This window comes from Armigeres subalbatus, chromosome 2, assembly GCF_024139115.2.
Source record: "Armigeres subalbatus isolate Guangzhou_Male chromosome 2, GZ_Asu_2, whole genome shotgun sequence".
Taxonomy (NCBI): Eukaryota; Metazoa; Arthropoda; class Insecta; order Diptera; family Culicidae; genus Armigeres; species Armigeres subalbatus.
Window position 1 is genome coordinate 119599662 of NC_085140.1, and position 18261 is coordinate 119617922.

General features: G+C 45.5%; 1 pseudogene; it reads left to right on the forward strand.

Annotated features, from left to right (window-relative positions):
* LOC134210729 (beta-1,3-galactosyltransferase 9-like) overlaps window positions 1-2802 on the forward strand; it is a 32992-nt pseudogene extending 30190 nt beyond the window's left edge.
* The last annotated feature ends 15459 nt before the right edge of the window (window positions 2803-18261 follow it).

An 18261-nucleotide genomic window follows, 5' to 3' on the forward strand; every position in this document is an offset into this window, starting at 1 on the left:
CTCAATTTTTCAGCACTCGTAGTATTATCCAACTTGGCAACCTCGTTGGATAAACGTACAACTCGTGCTGAAAAATCATCTTTGCAACTTGTTGCACAAACTACTATTGTATGCCTCTACCGTTATAAAAAAAACCACGGTTGTGGTGGGATTCCCAAATAGGGGTAGTAAACTATAGAGGAAGATTGTCGCTGCTGTTCCCTTTGTTCTCGTTCCCAAACTTGTTGGATACACATCTGTCAAAACGTACTGATTTTTCCTTCGTTGACATTCGCGCCCTATCCTCGCCAGCAAAAAATGTTTCGGCAGTGACGAGAGCGACAGTCTCCCTCTATAATTTATTAGCTCTATTGATTTTCTCTACCTAAAGATGCCAAGCCCAATCTGATACGCACCATGTAAACAAGGCTTCTCTCTGGTCTGCTCAAGCATCTGCAGGTTCTTCACGAAGTCTTGAAGTCACCTAATAGTTGACTAAGTCTCCCATAGCTCTCCTTCTAGAGACTCTCCAGCGCGAAGAGAGTGTCAATGTGCGTCTTGACAATTAGTTTCTTGTTTTCGCAACAACTTTCGAACGCCTTCCATGCTACCGCATAATTGACCGCATACATGTCAATGAAACTTGCTTCCTGCAGAGCTCATAAGGGGCATAGAGTACGATAGACATCGGAAGAAATTGATTATCGATGGCGGCAGTTTATCACAGTACTGTGTAACTTAATGAAGAACCTCATTACAGTTTGCAACATTAGTGGTAGAGCAGCATAGCGTATTATGGAGGTGTGGGTTCGATCCCGACCGGAGAGCAGTGGATATTATTTTCGCATATTTCATGAATATTTTCTTCTCAACACACGTTTTCAGTTTCAGTATCGTTTTCATAAAAAAATGCGCCAAGTACTCCAACAAGTCAGCGCTTCTTTTGGGCAATGAAATCTATTTAATGCTGTTCCAGTTTTTTAGCAATGAGTTTTTTTTTTGCTTTCGTGGTTTTCTCATCTTTGTCCACATCTTTGTTTTCTCTTGGGATGTTATGAAGCTACATAGACATTCTTTAAATATCGCAAAAAAATCTTCTCAACTGCCATGTCTGTTTGCCTGTGATCACATCAAAAATAAGATTGAAATAGCATAATAGCAAACCCTGCATGTTTCATGTTTGATAATAGACGGTATCAATCCATTTAATGACCTGTAGATTTAAATTTTGTTGTGTATGGGTGGTAATGTATTATAATGATCACCATCCCAACCCATGCACCTATTTGGTTTGCATTATTTTTACATGTAAATATTGTCAGTTTTAAACCTCATTCTTCAGAATAAATACACAAACATGCAAAAAAATGTTCGTTATATAAATTGCCTAGCTGGATCGAATATGGATACCAACAACAATGGCGAAAAATGTAAAATTTTATTTGATAACTAGCAGACCCGATGAACTTTGTTTCGCCTAAAATTGATTTATTCTCTGATTAGTTCTCGCATTATGCAGAAATTTCTGTTTCATTTGTATGGGAGCCCCATCTTAAGAACCTTCCCCGGCCCCAGAAACCTCTGCATACAAATTTTCACGCCGATCGGTTCAGTATTTTCGGAGTCTATAAGGTTCGGACAGACAGAAATTCATTTTTATGTATATAGATTAAAGATTAATTAACAGGGCACAATAAAATTTAGTTAGGATGTTCATGAGTAAAATAATGTACGCAACAATTCACTTGCTCTGTTACACCACGTAATGTCTAGCCCGTTGGATGACTATTATATAAATTTAAGATTATGGTTTGTGATATTACTAGTATTATGAGTTAGCTTTTAAAACATTTCGCTGTCATTCGACAGGTTGTTGTCCGGTAAAATGCAATAACTCGTTTAAAGCCATAGTTAAACAGATTTAAAATGTCATGCCTCAATCATCAAACGTTAACCGATCTAATCCAACTCAATGATGAAACACGAATACATTGATCTCCCAATCTTGTCTGTCTTTTCCCATAACTCTACTTATTTATTTTTTTCGATTACACCTACTAATTATAGATATTTGTAAGTTACCAACGAATCCGTACACATTTGTTCAAATAATTAGTTGTAATGAATTATGTTAAATAACCGGTTACATAACGGTTCAAAACCTCACACTTGTGTTCAGAGTAATAAGAGTGAAGCTTTTAAGTCAGTGTAGTTTCCATTTTTTTACGAACAGCTATAACCTTTCAGTTACATGACACTACTTACTGCACATTTCAGTTCTTGTTCAAATAAATTGATAAAGGCCGTCAAATCAATTGGACACTCACGTCAAACAAATTGGAAAATTAAGAGGCCGTACACATATTACGTAAGCACTTATGGGGGGAGGGGGGGGGGTCGGTCAATATCTTACGCTCCATATAAATAAAAAATCATTTGTATGAAAAAAATCTTACATGGGGGAGGGGGGTTCGAAAAACCCAGAAAAAATGCTTACGTAATAAGTGTACGAGCCCTAACTGGCACTGATATTATTCTGAACGCAGGTGTGTTATGATATTTTGCTTTAACACTCGTTTCTTTGTAGGAGAATAAAAAAAAACAACATAATTAAACACGATGGCTCAAAATCGGTTCAAAGTGAGAAATAACACTCGAAAAAAGAAAACAAGAATCCACAACTCGATCGACCTTATAAGATTTAAGTAGAGAAAAAGAAAAACTAAAACATTGTTTAGTTAGATTATAAAGGATATTGAAGTAAGAACTCATTGAATGAAAGTAGAATTGTATTAATAAAATCGAATATCCAAAGCCATGAAATGTAAACCGATTCATAATTTACTTCTTTCTCAGTATTGTTTAGCCTATTAGATTCAAATGCACAAACACTTTTGCACAACATTGCAAATATTTTAAGTGACTGCAGAGTGTTCATCGCTATTTTGTTAATTTTCCCAATAGGAAACAAATGTTATTTGCTTTTTATAAAGTAACACCAATTGCTTGGAATGAAAATTGAGTTGAATAGATAATAAGATAATGTGTTTCCTCTTCCCTAATTAATTGGTAGGGCAGTATCCGGCCTTACCACTCGACCATGTGCCAATAATTTCAAACGAAGTAAATTATTAGCAACATTTTCCGGTAGCCTTTCTCCCCGTTTTTCGACATACCTAGTCTGAAGAAGGAACAAACAAATGTGTGTAGTACAATCGTTAGGAAGTGAACGCGCATTGATGAAATGTTACAGACTTACTAAAAAAAAAACAAACGCTGATGTGAAGAAAATAAGACTATATTTCCTTTAGGTAAGTAAATAGTTGAAATTGGAAAGCCTAATGTTTATAAAAATCACAATTTGAAACACCAGTAATGTGTTACATTGCAAGTAGAAGCAGAGCAACTTGAGTCGAACAATTGGTTTACGCTATGTTCAAGATTTATGAGGTTTAGTTTATAAACCAATCATGATGATATTTTTCTCAAAGAAACTTTAAACAATATGTTATAATGCAGCATTCTGAATCTAGCCATTTTTCACAGATGAACAGACATGGAAATCTTCTTTGTGTGATGATGTGTGATGATATTTAATTTCTTTACAACAATATTAAAATCTTAACCCTGAACCTGTTCTTTTTTGTCCTCGTTTTACGCAGTGAAACGTCAGTTTACCTTGAACTGATTCACGCTCACAACCGTTTTCATGTCTCCTTCAGTCAGGGTCTACTTAACAGGGTTTCCACTACATACAGTTGAGAAAGCCGGGAAAAGCCGAAAAAACGAAAATTGGACACGATGGGAAATGATTTGGGAAATAATCTACTCAACCGGGAAACATGTTCAGTAATGGCTTGAGTTACTATTTTTTGAAAACTAATATGTCTAGTCGGGTGGCTCAAAAAACGCTTTTTTTTATGGGCCTCTCTTTTATTCGGTTCTATTTGATGCCCTGATGCTCTGGACAAAATTTCAGTCAAATCGGTCAACGTTTGGGCGGTGCTAAACTTATTAGAAGTTTATATGGAAAACTGTATGCAAAAACATCCAAAAACAGTGATTTGAAGTTGGACGGCAGTACGGCACAATTTTCGATCAAGAACCATGATACTCATTCAGTTCCTGTAGAATTAAATACAGAATGTTATGTTGAAAACCGCGAGAAGTTTAGAGTTTATTAGGCAAAGATATTAGCATTTTACTGGAGTGTTGTAGTAGGGGTGAGTTTATTTCTTTTCAAAGGTAAAAGAAACGATATTTGCTCAAACCCCACTTCAGAGAAATGCTAATAACTTAGCCGGGCAAACTCTAATCTTCTCGCGGATTTCTCCATAACATTCTGTAATAAATTCTGCAAGATCTGAACTGCCGCTAACCGCAAGTCGAGCACATCTGTATATGGAGCTCCATATACAGATGTGCTCGACTTGCGGTTAGCGCCAGTGAATGAGTATCATAGTTCTTCATCGTAGGTTGTGCCGTCAAACTGCAATTCACTGTTTTTGGATGTTTCTGCATACATGTTTGCATATAAACTTCCAGCGAGTTTAGCACCGCCCAAACGTTGACCGATTTGGCTGATTTTTTTCCAGAGCATCAGGGCATCAAATAGAACCGAATGAAAGGGCGGCCCATCAAAAAAATTGGAAAAAGTTTTTCCCATACTAATTTGAGCCTCCTTAATGTCTAGTAATCATTTCTAAATTTAAATTGAATGGTCTAATGCTCCTCCTTGATGATCCTTTGCCGGATATAGCATCCTTTTCTTGGGCCACTCGTTTCCAGATGCTTCATGGCACGTCACTAAAGGTCCAAGGTACACACATCCTTTTACTACTTTAAGTTTTTGATCATCTAGCGCCAGTTCTCTACTACCACCAGTCATTTATCCGCGTTGATTCGCAGCTACCATGTACTTTGTGTGTAGCTGGTGTTGATGAAGAGTCCAATTTTTGCTGTCTATCGTAGAAGGAGCAAAAGCTTCTTCCACAGCACGGGGTCAATTGCAATAATATCCATATCTTTCGCAAAGCCCAGGAGCGTATTCTATCGTGTGATAGTTGTTCCGCTAATTTGGACATCAAATCTGCTAATCGCTGCCTTCGAACGATATATCGAACAGTCAATTCGATAGTGCGTCGCCTTGTCTCAATCCATAACTAGAGCATAATTCGGCATAATTTGCTATAATGTAATTCATTTCACTGAATCGATTTGCCTCAGGGTAAACAGTTGATTCATCATTGATCGATTCTCAAGATAACCGGGACGGTATTCGCCGACGAATGACCCTTCAAGTCATATCAGTCTGTTGAACAGAATGTGGAACATGATTTTGCTCCTCGAATTCTTTTTTTATAACTTCTAATTAAAACTAGAGTTCATCACTACGCACCCCGAGTTGGAAAATTAATTGGGTCATTCCATTCTGTGCCATTGTTTATAGAGAAGCCAATTCTTCTTCCTCACATGTTTTCGACATAATATGATGCAGCACTTCGTAAAGCTGCTTAATTCCCTGTTTGAGAAGTAAAGCAGGGGGCTGGTCCTTTCCTGCATCCATATTTTAAGGCGGCCTAACAGCTTGTTCATCATCGCTCTGTCAGAAAAATTACCTTCTTGGTCGTTCCACATAACGGAATGGCACTGCTTTTCTCTGCACGCCGGTGACAGTCTCCTAAAATCTATGCATATCGTTCTGCATCATGCTTTTTTTGCGCAACGGTAAACACACGTTTTTCATACGGCTTTTTCATGTTCTGCGTAGGTTCTTGTTTTGGTAGCTCTTGCTTTTTACCGTTCTCTTTTCAACTGACTCCTTCCCGTCAACATTCGGCTTCTGGTACAATTCTGCTCGCATTTCAACCTTTGAACCTTCAAATCGAGTACATCGACTCGCCCGGTTTTCGACAGTCTTCTCGCAGTGCCTTTCATTTCTTGCGCTGTAGTAGGTACTCACTGAATGAATCCCATAGAACAGTGTTTCTCGATCTGGGGTACATGTACCCCTGGGGGTATTTTTACTGACTAAGTTTTACCAATGGATAATTTAAAAGTATGATCGTATGTAAGTGTTGATCAAACCAGATTGTATGAAAATTTGATTTTTTCCACATCTTGCTCGGAAGCCTCCTTTCAAGAGGCTCGGAAGCCTCCTTTCAAGAGGCTCGGAAGCCTCCTTTCAAGAGGCTCGGAAGCCTCCTTTCAAGAGGCTCGGAAGCCTCCTTTCAAGAGGCTCGGAAGCCTCCTTTCAAGAGGCTCGGAAGCCTCCTTTCAAGAGGCCTCGGAAGCCTCCTTTCAAGAGGCTCGGAAGCCTCCTTTCAAGAGGCTCGGAAGCCTCCTTTCAAGAGGCTCCGAAGCCTCCTTTCAAGAGGCTCGGAAGCCTCCTTTCAAGAGGCTCGGAAGCCTCCTTTCAAGAGGCTCGGAAGCCTCCTTTCAAGAGGCTCGGAAGCCTCCTTTCAAGAGGCCCCGGAAGCCTCCTTTCAAGAGGCCCCGGAAGCCTCCTTTCAAGAGGCCTCGGAAGCCTCCTTTCAAGAGGCCCCGGAAGCCTCCTTTCAAGAGGCCCCGGAAGCCTCCTTTCAGGGGGCCTGGAAGTCTCCTTTCAAGAGGCCTGGAAGCCTCCTTTCAAGAGGCTCAGGAAGCCTTTCAAGAGGCCTGGAAGCCTCCTTTCAAGAGGCTCAGAAGCCTCCTTTCAAGAGGCTCAGAAGCCTCCTTTCAAGAGGCTCAAGCCTCCTTGCAAGAGGCCTCAAGCCTCCTTTCAAGAGGCTCAGAAGTCTCCTTGTAAGAGGCTCAGAAGCCTCCCTTTAAGAGGCTCGGATCCTCCTTTCAAGAGGCTCAGAATCCTCCTTTCAAGAGGCCTGGAAGCCTCCTTTCAAGAGGCTCGAAGCCTCCTTCAAGAGGCCTCGGAAGCCTCCTTTCAAGAGGCTCAGAAGCCTCCCTTCAAGAGACCTCAGGAAGCCTCCTTTCAAGAGACTCAGAGCCTCCTTTCAAGAGGCTCGGAAGCCTCCTTTCAAGAGGCCCAGAAGCCTCCTTTCAAGAGGCTCAGAGCCTCCTTTCAAGAGGCTCGGAAGCCTCCTTTCAAGAGGCTCAGAAGCCTCCTTTCAAGAGGCTCAGGAAGCCTCCTTTCAAGAGGCCTGGAAGCCTCCTTTCAAGAGGCTCAGGCCTCCTTTCAAGAGGCTCAGAAGCCTCCTTTCAAGAGGCTCAGAAGCCTCCTTTCAAGAGGCTCAGCCTCCTTCAAGAGGCCTGGAAGCCTCCTTTCAAGAGGCTCAGAAGCCTCCTTTCAAGAGGCTCAGAAGCCTCCTTCAAGAGGCTCAGGAAGCCTCCTTTCAAGAGGCTCAGGCCTCCTTTCAAGAGGCCTGGAAGCCTCCTTTCAAGAGGCTCGGAAGCCTCCTTTCAAGAGGCTCTGAAGCCTCCTTTCAAGAGGCTCAGCCTCCTTCAAGAGGCTCGGAAGCCTCCTTTCAAGAGGCTCGGAAGCCTCCTTTCAAGAGGCTCAGAGCCTCCTTTCAAGAGGCTCAGAAGCCTCCTTCAAGAGGCTCAGGAAGCCTCCTTTCAAGAGGCTCGGAAGCCTCCTTTCAAGAGGCTCGGAAGCCTCCTTTCAAGAGGCTCAGAGCCTCCTTTCAAGAGGCTCCGGAAGCCTCCTTTCAAGAGGCCTGGAAGCCTCCTTTCAAGAGGCCTGGAAGCCTCCTTCAAGAGGCTCTGGAAGCCTCCTTTCAAGAGGCTCAGAAGCCTCCTTTCAAGAGGCCTGGAAGCCTCCTTCAAGAGGCTCAGAGCCTCCTTTCAAGAGGCCTGGAAGCCTCCTTCAAGAGGCTCAGAAGCCTCCTTTCAAGAGGCCTCAGAAGCCTCCTTTCAAGAGGCTGGAAGCCTCCTTTCAAGAGGCTCAAGCCTCCTTTCAAGAGGCTCAGAAGCCTCCTTTCAAGAGGCTCGAAGCCTCCTTTCAAGAGGCTCAGAAGCCTCCTTTCAAGAGGCCTGGAAGCCTCCTTTCAAGAGGCTCAGGAAGCCTCCTTTCAAGAGGCTCGGAAGCCTCCTTTCAAGAGGCTCAGGAAGCCTCCTTTCAAGAGGCTCGGAAGCCTCCTTTCAAGAGGCTCAGGAAGCCTCCTTTCAAGAGGCTCGGAAGCCTCCTTTCAAGAGGCTCAGAAGCCTCCTTTCAAGAGGCTCAGAGCCTCCTTTCAAGAGGCTCAGAAGCCTCCTTTCAAGAGGCTCAGAGCCTCCTTTCAAGAGGCTCAAGCCTCCTTTCAAGAGGCTCAGAAGCCTCCTTTCAAGAGGCTCGGAAGCCTCCTTTCAAGAGGCTCAGAAGCCTCCTTTCAAGAGGCCTCAGCCTCCTTTCAAGAGGCTCAGGAAGCCTCCTTTCAAGAGGCTCAGAAGCCTCCTTTCAAGAGGCTCAGAAGCCTCCTTTCAAGAGGCTCAGAAGCCTCCTTTCAAGAGGCTCAGAAGCCTCCTTTCAAGAGGCTCGGAAGCCTCCTTTCAAGAGGCTCAAGCCTCCTTTCAAGAGGCCTCAGAAGCCTCCTTTCAAGAGGCTCGGAAGCCTCCTTTCAAGAGGCTCGGAAGCCTCCTTCAAGAGGCTCAAGCCTCCTTTCAAGAGGCTCAGGAAGCCTCCTTTCAAGAGGCTCAGGCCTCCTTTCAAGAGGCTCGGAAGCCTCCTTTCAAGAGGCTCAGGAAGCCTCCTTTCAAGAGCCTCAGAAGCCTCCTTTCAAGAGGCTCAAGCCTCCTTTCAAGAGGCTCGGAAGCCTCCTTTCAAGAGGCCTCAGAAGCCTCCTTTCAAGAGGCTCGGAAGCCTCCTTCAAGAGGCCTGGAAGCCTCCTTTCAAGAGGCCTCTCAGCCTCCTTTCAAGAGGCTCGGAAGCCTCCTTTCAAGAGGCCGGAAGCCTCCTTTCAAGAGGCCGGAAGCCTCCTTTCAAGAGGCCGGAAGCCTCCTTTCAAGAGGCCGGAAGCCTCCTTTCAAGAGGCCGGAAGCCTCCTTTCAAGAGGCCGGAAGGCTCCTTTCAAGAGGCCGGAAGGCTCCTTTCAAGAGGCTCGGAAGCCTTTTTGCAAGAGGCTTGGAAGTCTCTTTTTTAGAGGTTCGGAAACCTCCTTTCAAGAGGCTCGGAAGCCTTTTTTCAAGAGGCTCGGAAGTCTTCTCTCAACATGCTCAGAAGCCTTGTTTAAGATGCTGTGAAGCCTCCTTTCAAGAGGCTTAGAGGCCTTCTTTCAAGAGCTCAGAAGCCTCTTTTCAAGAGGCTCGGAAGCCTCCTTTCAAGAGGCCTGGAAGCCTCCTTTCAAGAGGCTCAGGAAGCCTCCTTTCAAGAGGCTCAAGCCTCCTTTCAAGAGGCTCAGAAGCCTCCTTTCAAGAGGCCTCAAGCCTCCTTTCAAGAGGCTCAGAAGCCTCCTTTCAAGAGGCTCAGGAAGCCTCCTTTCAAGAGGCTCAGAAGCCTCCTTTCAAGAGGCTCAGAAGCCTCCTTGCAAGAGGCTCAGGAAGCCTCCTTTCAAGAGGCCTGGAAGTCTCCTTGCAAGAGGCTCAGGAAGCCTCCTTTCAAGAGGCTCGAAGTCTCCTTTCAAGAGGCTCAGAAGCTCCCTTTCAAGAGGCCTGGAAGTCTCCTTTCAAGATGCTGGAAGCCTCCTTTCAAGAGGCCTGGAAGCCTCCTTTCAAAGGCTCAGAAGCCTCCTTTCAAGAGGCCTGGAAGCCTCCTTTCAAGAGGCTCGAAGCCTCCTTCAAGAGGCTCAGGAAGCCTCCTTTCAAGAGGCCTGGAAGTCTCCTTTCAAGAGGCTCAGAGTCTCCTTTCAAGAGGCTCAGAAGTCTCCTTTCAAGAGGCTCCAGAGTCTCCTTTCAAGAGGCTCGGAAGTCTCCTTTCAAGAGGCCTCAGAAGCCTCCTTTCAAGAGGCTCAGGAAGCCTCCTTTCAAGAGGCTCAGGAAGCCTCCTTTCAAGAGGCCTGGAAGCCTCCTTTCAAGAGGCTCAGAAGCCTCCTTTCAAGAGGCTCTGGAAGCCTCCTTTCAAGAGGCTCAGGAAGCCTCCTTTCAAAGGCTCAGAAGCCTCCTTTCAAGAGGCTCAGAAGCCTCCTTGCAAGAGGATCGGAAGCCACCTTTCAAAAGGCCTGGAAGCCTCCTTTCAAAAGGCTGGAAGCCTCCTTTCAAAGGCCTGGAAGCCTCCATTCAAGAGGCTCAGGAAGTCTCCTTTCAAGAGGCTGGAAGTCTCCTTTCAAGAGGCTCAAGTCTCCTTTCAAGAGGCTCAGAAGCCTCCTTTCAAGAGGCCTGGAAGCCTCCTTGCAAGAGGATCGGAAGCCTCCTTTCAAGAGGCTCGGAAGCCTCCTTTCAAAATGCTCGGAAGCCTTCTTTCAAGAGGCTCGGAAGCCTGCTTTCTAGAGGCTCGGAAGCCTCCTTTCAAGAGGCTCGGAAGCCTTCTTTCAAGAGCCTCGGAAGCCTCATTTTAAGTAGCTCTGGAGCCTCATTTCAAGAGGCTCAAGAGCCCCTTTTCAACAGGCCATGGATACTCCTTTCAAAAGGCTAGGAGGCCTCTTTTTAAGAGGCTTTGGAGCCTTCTCTCAAGAGGCTCGGGAGCTTCACATTTAAGAAACGTGGAAACCTATTTAGCGGCTTGGAAGCCTTAGTCCTAATGGATCAAATAGACGAGAGACATGCACCGCTTTGTAAATTCTGCAGATTTATCCAAGGGAGGCGAACTGAAACGGTAGCAATCAGTGCTGGGTTCCAATGTGAAACCTAAAGTTTGCACAGCGAAGGTCGATGAATGTAATTCTAGAATCGACCGCTCGTCTCTCAATTCCTCCAACACCTTCCCTGTTTCGATGTCGACAGCACTCCATCCAGGTAGAAACCGTTTCTGAGGACCTTAGCAGGACTGAGGGGAAAGTATCTCCTGAGCCGACAATCTGATACAACAGAACTTCAGAAACAACTCCGGAAACAATCCATCCGAATACGACACAAAATAGTGTCTTTCTTCGTTCAGCAGCTCTATTTAATATTCTGCTTCGAAGGTGAATCGGTCTTGTTTAGAAAAATCACGGAATAAAAACCTTTGTGATTGTCACGAAATAAAAACCTTTGTGACTACTGACTGAATACCCGAGCAAAGCTTGAGAGCAAAACGATAACTCGTTTTGATGTTGTGAAATCGCCGAATATGATTACTTAATTTGATATCTTTTTGGTCGTTTTAACGGTTAAAATAACAACTAAATTTGATATTAGTTCCGATAACAAAATAAGTACACAGTTTGATGTCAGATCAAACAATTTAGAAATCTACAGCAAAATGAGATCAAAATATGTAATCAATCATGATGATTCATATTTGAAAACAAATTATGATTTCAGTTTGATGTCAAAATCAAAATGTGTTTTCTATATGCTCTCATTATGTTTTCAGACTTTGCGCGGGTAGGGGGGGCTCGAACATTTCCATCAAATCACCGCATATAGCGACGGGAAATTGGCGGAAATGATAGAGAATTTTCGGAAGGAGTGACAGCAGGCCAGAGCCCTTGAGAAGATTAGAGTTGAAAAAGACGTTGTCAACTTTCGCCGCTGCGTCCCAGATTAGCCGCACTTTCCCAGGCTTCTTTGGATTAACGATGACCTCCAATGGCAGGTACCAAACCTGATTAGGACAGACGGAGGTCAATTCTTCCAAATTTGCTTTGTGTGCGTATCCTTTACGTTCGTACTCCGAAATTAGTTCTCGAACACGTCACTCTAGCTCCGGTTCCTTCTGAAGCTTTCGCTCTAGAGCCTCCAACCGACGTAACGCCATAGGGTAACTATCAGGGAAGCTCAGACAATCTGTTCTCCACAATAGTCCAGTTTTATATCCCGTTCCATTTGGCATACGCGGGCAGCAGGGACTATGTCCAAGGGCTTGACGATCCCTCCCCAGGCCATCTGCGAGTTGTGGGGCTTGCCTAGGATGTGGTGGGGTTTGACAGTGGGCCCTGTTAAACCTCTATAAAAAGCTGCATGTATCCGCAAGTAGGCTCCACCAAAGCGACCGTGTGCCGCTCAAAGCGCACAAGCCCAAGTCCTGGTGTTAGGTGGGACGCTAAACAGCCCTGACACGACGGCCCTCCGACGAGACAGGAGGTTTGCGCAGGCCCAATAAGCCGCCTAGAAAACCAATCATTACGAACAATATAAGAGATAATGCGACTCGATATAATCGGCAAAGACCTAGGCGACGAATACAGGATCACGATTGGAAGCTTGGAACATGGAATTGCAAGTCGCTAGGTTTCGCAGGTTGCGACAGGATGATCTACGATGAATTACATCCCCGCAACTTCGACGTCGTGGCGCTGCAGGAGATTTGCTGGACAGGACAGAAAGTGTGGAAAAGCGGGCATCGAGCGGCTACCTTCTACCAAAGCTGTGGCACCACCAACGAGCTGGGAACCGGCTTCATAGTGCTGGGTAAGATGCGCCAACGCGTGATTGGGTGGCAGCCAATCAACGCAAGGATGTGCAAGCTGAGGATTAAAGGCCGTTTCTTCAACTATAGCATCATCAACGTGCACTGCCCACACGAAGGGAGACCCGACGACGAGAAAGAAGCGTTCTATGCACAGCTGGAGCAGACATACGATGGATGCCCACTGCGGGACGTCAAAATCGTCATCGGTGACATGAACGCACAGGTAGGAATAGGAATGGAGGAAATGTATAGATTGGTCATCGGACCGGATAGTCTGCACACCGTATCGAATGACAACGGCCAACGATGCATAAACTTTGCAACCTCCCGCGGAATGGTAGTCCGAAGCACCTTTTTTTTCCCGCAAAAATATCCACAAGGCCACATGGAAATCACCTAACCAAGAAACGGCAAACCAAATCGACGGTAAATTCTTCTCCGACATCACGAACGTTCGCACTTACCGCAATGCGAATATTGAATCCGACCACTACCTCGTTGTAGTATGCCTGCGCTCAAAACTCTCGAAGGTGTACAACACGCGTCGGAGTCGTCCGCCGCGACTTAACATTGGGCGGCTACAAGACGGTAGACTAGCCCAAGAATACGCGCAGCAGCTGGAAGTGGCACTTCCAACGGAAGAGCAGCTAGGCGCAGCATCTCTTGAAGATGGCTGGAGAGATATTCGATCCGCCATTGGTAGCACCGCAACCGCTGCACTTGGCACGGTGCCCCCGGATCAGAGAAACGACTGGTATGACGGCGAATGTGAGCAGTTAGTGGAAGAGAAGAATGCAGCATGGGCGAGATTGCTGCAACACCGCACGAGGGCGAACGAGGCACGATATAAACAGGCGCGGAACAGACAAAACTCGATTTTCCGGAGGAAAAAGCGCCAGCAGGAAGATCGAGACCGTGAAGAAACGGAGCAACTGTACCGCGCTAATAACACACGAAAGTTCTATGAGAAGTTAAACCGTTCACGTAAGGGCCACGTGCCACAGCCCGATATGTGTAAGGACATAAACGGGAACCTTCTTACGAACGAGCGTGAGGTGATCCAAAGGTGGCGGCAGCACTACGAAGAACACCTGAATGGCGATGTGGCAGACGAAGATGGCGGTATGGTGATAGACCTGGGAGAACGCGCGCAGGACATTTTACCGGCTCCGGATCTCCAGGAAATCCAGGAGGAGATTGGCCGGCTGAAGAACAACAAAGCCCCTGGGGTTGACCAACTACCAGGAGAGCTGTTTAAACACGGTGGTGAGGCACTGGCTAGAGCGCTGCACTGGGTGATTACCAAAATTTGGGAGGAGGAAGTTTTGCCGCAGGAGTGGATGGAAGGTGTCGTGTCCCATCTACAAAAGGGCGATAAGCTGGATTGTAGCAACTACCGCGCAATCACATTGCTGAACGCCGCCTACAAGGTACTCTCCCAAATTTTATGCCGTCGACTAGCACCAACTGCAAGGGAGTTCGTGGGGCAGTACCAGGCGGGTTTTATGGGCGAACGCTCCACCACGGACCAGGTGTTTGCCATTCGCCAAGTACTGCAGAAATGCCGCGAATACAACGTGCCCACACATCATCTATTCATCGACTTCAAAGCCGCATATGATACAATCGATCGGGACCAGCTATGGCAGCTAATGCACGAACACGGTTTTCCGGATAAACTGACACGGTTGATCAAAGCGACGATGGATCGAGTGATGTGCGTAGTTCGAGTTTCAGGGGCATTCTCGAGTCCCTTCGAAACCCGCAGAGGGTTACGGCAAGGTGATGGTCTTTCGTGTTTGCTATTCAACATCGCTTTGGAAGGTGTAATACGAAGAGCAGGGATTAACACGAGTGGTACAATTTTCAATAAGTCCGTCCAGCTATTTGGTTTCGCCGACGACATAGATATTATGGCACGTAACTTTGAGAAGATGGAGGAAGCCTACATCAGACTGAAGAGGGAAGCTAAGCGGATCGGACTAGTCATCAACACGTCGAAGACGAAGTACATGATAGGAAGAGGTTCAAGAGAAGACAATGTGAGCCACCAACCGCGAGTTTGCATCGGTGGTGACGAAATCGAGGTGGTAGAAGAATTTGTGTACTTGGGCTCACTGGTGACTGCCGAAAATGACACCAGCAGAGAAATTCGGAGACGCATAGTGGCTGGAAATCGTACGTACTTTGGACTCCGCAAGACGCTCCGATCGAATAGAGTTCGCCGCCGTACCAAACTGACAATCTACAAAACGCTAATTAGACCGGTAGTCCTCTACGGACACGAGACCTGGACGATGCTCGTGGAGGACCAACGCGCACTTGGAGTTTTCGAAAGGAAAGTGCTGCGTACCATCTATGGTGGGGTGCAGATGGCGGACGGTACGTGGAGGAGGCGAATGAACCACGAATTGCATCAGCTGTTGGGAGAACCATCCATCGTTCACATCGCGAAAATCGGACGACTGCGATGGGCCGGGCACGTAGCCAGAATGTCGGACAGTAACCCGGTGAAAATGGTTCTCGACAACGATCCGACGGGCACAAGAAGGCGAGGTGCGCAGCGGGCAAGGTGGATCGATCAGGTGGAAGATGACTTGCGGACCCTCCGTAGACTGCGTGGTTGGCGACGTGTAGCCATGGACCGAGCCGAATGGAGAAGACTCTTATATACCGCACAGGCCACTTCGGCCTTAGTCTGAATAAATAAAAAAATAATAATAATCCATTTGGCATACGCCGTGTCGTGGTTATCAATAGTCGTTTCGCTCGTTGTTCTTCATCCTATTCCGGAACCTCATGTGGGTTTGAAGTTCGTACATTCTCCAGTGTGAAATAGTCGCGTAGTTGCTCGTTTAATTCTTGGTCGGGATCAGATACCGTTGCAACATGAAAGTTGACCATCGCCGTTGGAGAGGAGCGCTTAGGTATACAACAGTAGATGCTCCACCCCAGTCTACATTTAGCATCGCATGGATTCGCCAACCCTCCCTCTCGCAATTTGAGCGGGGCGCACAGTCTCAAATTGTCCAGGCCGATCAGTACAAGTCTGATAACTGTTCGAACATCAATTAACTTGTAACGAGATACACCACCTCAACCCGAGATATCAAGCTGTAAACGCTGTGATTTTGTTTCCTTACGCTTCACATTGCCAGTCCACTGCAGTGTGAGTGGTTCGTGCTGTCCTTTAGCTCCTAATTGATGTACAACTAATTTTCTAATAGGGTATAAGAAGAGCCCTCATCGATGAAAGCAAATAATGTTTCAGTGGAACTGTTGCTGAACAGGATGACGGGAACAATGCGGAATAAAGACCACTTCAAGTCCTTTGAGGTCACGTGACTGGCTGACATACCAACGTTTTCCTGAGAGGGGTAGAATGTGTGGAGAAGTGTAAGGTGTTTCTGCCGACATCCTTCAGTTCCACAACCATTCCAGGAGCGACAGGGCCATTTTCCATGACTTTTGAGGCAAGTTCGACAACATTTTATTTTGTTTGACGAACTTCCACCTTTTATCTAAAGTAGCGCCCTTAAACTGATGACATCCTACCACCCGATGTCCACTCCGTCCACATGCTTTTCATACTGTTGGTTACAGACGAACCCCCAGTTACTGATGAAGGATTCCGTTCAGCAGTGTGTGCATGACCACTCACAGTTTCTTTTGCGTTTGTCGCTTCTTGCTGACGCGCCTACCTCTGGAAAGAACTTCGCTCGCTGGCGTTACTAATCCAGACAGGAACTCGCCGAAAGTAAATTACCCAGTCTAGCCCTATTGATCAAGGTAATTTCTCTATAAGTCCTACATAAGGGCTGGATTTGAGAGATGATCGATTTGCCCTGCTGCTCTAAGATGATCTACGAGGTTTTGCACCGATAGAACGAATTGGATTAGCCAGATGAATCTTGATCATTTGTGATCGGATGATGAGTTCCGGGCTTCCGTATAGTGTGCGCAGAGTCTTTATGACGTGCGGCACACTTGCTGGTAGCAGAAGCCCGAGCAGGAGCGACGAGCTCGATAACAGTAATTGGTATGAACTAGCATAAGAGGTAAAATACCAAAAAATAATACCAAAATTGTATATGCAGAATACTTAAGGGATAACATGCTTAGGTATTTCAATACCGAAAGAATAATAATTGGTTATGCAGTTGGTATTGAAATAAAATTTAATAACAGAGTATGTTATAGCTCAAGTCAAGACAAAATTTTCAAAACGACTTATCTGCTTTTGTAAACAAAGATTCAAACGACGATTTGACGATTCTGATAGCTCTCCCACGCAAACCAACACCATCAATAGGTAGATGGAGGACTCCGCTACCTGTTGATGGTGTTGGTTTGCGTGGGAGAGCTATCAGATTCGTCAAATCGTCGTTTGAATCTTTGTTTACAAAAGCAGATAAGTCGTTTTGAAAATTTTGTCTTGAAGTATTGTCCATATAACTTTTTGGTATTATTCCTTTGGTATTTTACCTCTTATGCAGGGCTAGTTCATAACAGAGTATGGTATCAATAACAAAATTAGCTATTATTGAGCCAATTTCTCCTGCTCGGGAGACGACTTCCTACAGATTCAAGAGCAACTCCCTTCAAAGACCGTTGGAGCCGGACAAGATTTTCCGCATCGGTGTATCGCCGCAGGTGACCGTGGATTGCTCAAAGTTGCTTATAAGTATTGGCCACTCCGAATGCCGGAAGTTCCTTGCCCATTACTTGCCTCGCGACGATCTGCACTTGAGTGAGCATGTGAGTTGGCACAGCTCTTTGGGGGCTTGGCAAATTTTGCGCTGATTGAGCAACTGGATACAGAAGTCTGTTGGAGTCCGGCACGATCGAAAGTGCTGCAAGCTTGGGGTTTCAGGCATTTCTTGGGTCCATCGGAACCATTCTTGCGTCATGATCGGCAGATCGTTCCTCATCGTTGTCGTCGCCTTCCAGTTCCTTTATGGATCCTCCAACATTGTTTTGTGAATTCAGCCACTTGTTCACCTTTTCATTCGAGTCTCCGATCGAACTACCTCTGAAACTTGCCGAGGCTGCCTGCCGGATAACCGCCTGTCGTTTCTCAAAGGATTCCTTGCGAATTTACATCTGCTTTCTTGTTAGTGCCACTTCTTCTTGCAATTTTCGCTCACGAATGTTGCTCTCCTCTTCTGCGAGTCGCCGTATTTGGAGGTGTGGGTTCGATCCCGACCGGTCAGAGATGCATCTGAACACGAGAATGCGTGTTCGTGTTCAAAACGTTCTGAACACAGCACACCGTTCAAGAGCACTGAGCTAACTTAGCAACTTGTATCCTAGGAAAACAAATTGCCGGTGCCGAAATGCATAGCTCGAAATCTAAGGAATCTTAGTTACCATGATCGTTTTGCTTGCGTTTTGATGCATCTCGGTAGGCAGTGGCTATTTTTTTGCGTATTTCATGAATATTTTTCCTCTAAAGCACACGTTTTCAATTTGCAGTGTCGTTTTTCATAAAGTTCTTCAAATAACTTTAAAAAAATGAGTGCGCCAAGTGCTCCAACAAGTAGCGCTTCTTTTGAGCAATGAAATCTATTTAATGCTGTTCCAGTCTTTTTTTGCAAAAGAGTTGTTTTCTTTGCTTTCGTGGTTTTCTCATTTTTGTCCACATCTTTGTTTTCTCTTGGGATGTTATGAAGCTACATAGACATTCTTTAAATATCGCAAAAAAATCTTCTCAACTGCCATGTCTGTTTGCCTGTGATCACATCAGAAATAAGATTGAAATAGCATAAAAGCAAACCCTTCATGTTTGATAATAGACGGTATCTATCCATTTAATACCTGTGAACCAAATTTTCCCACAGATAAACGATACAAGTAAAACGTTGAACAAACACATAAATCGG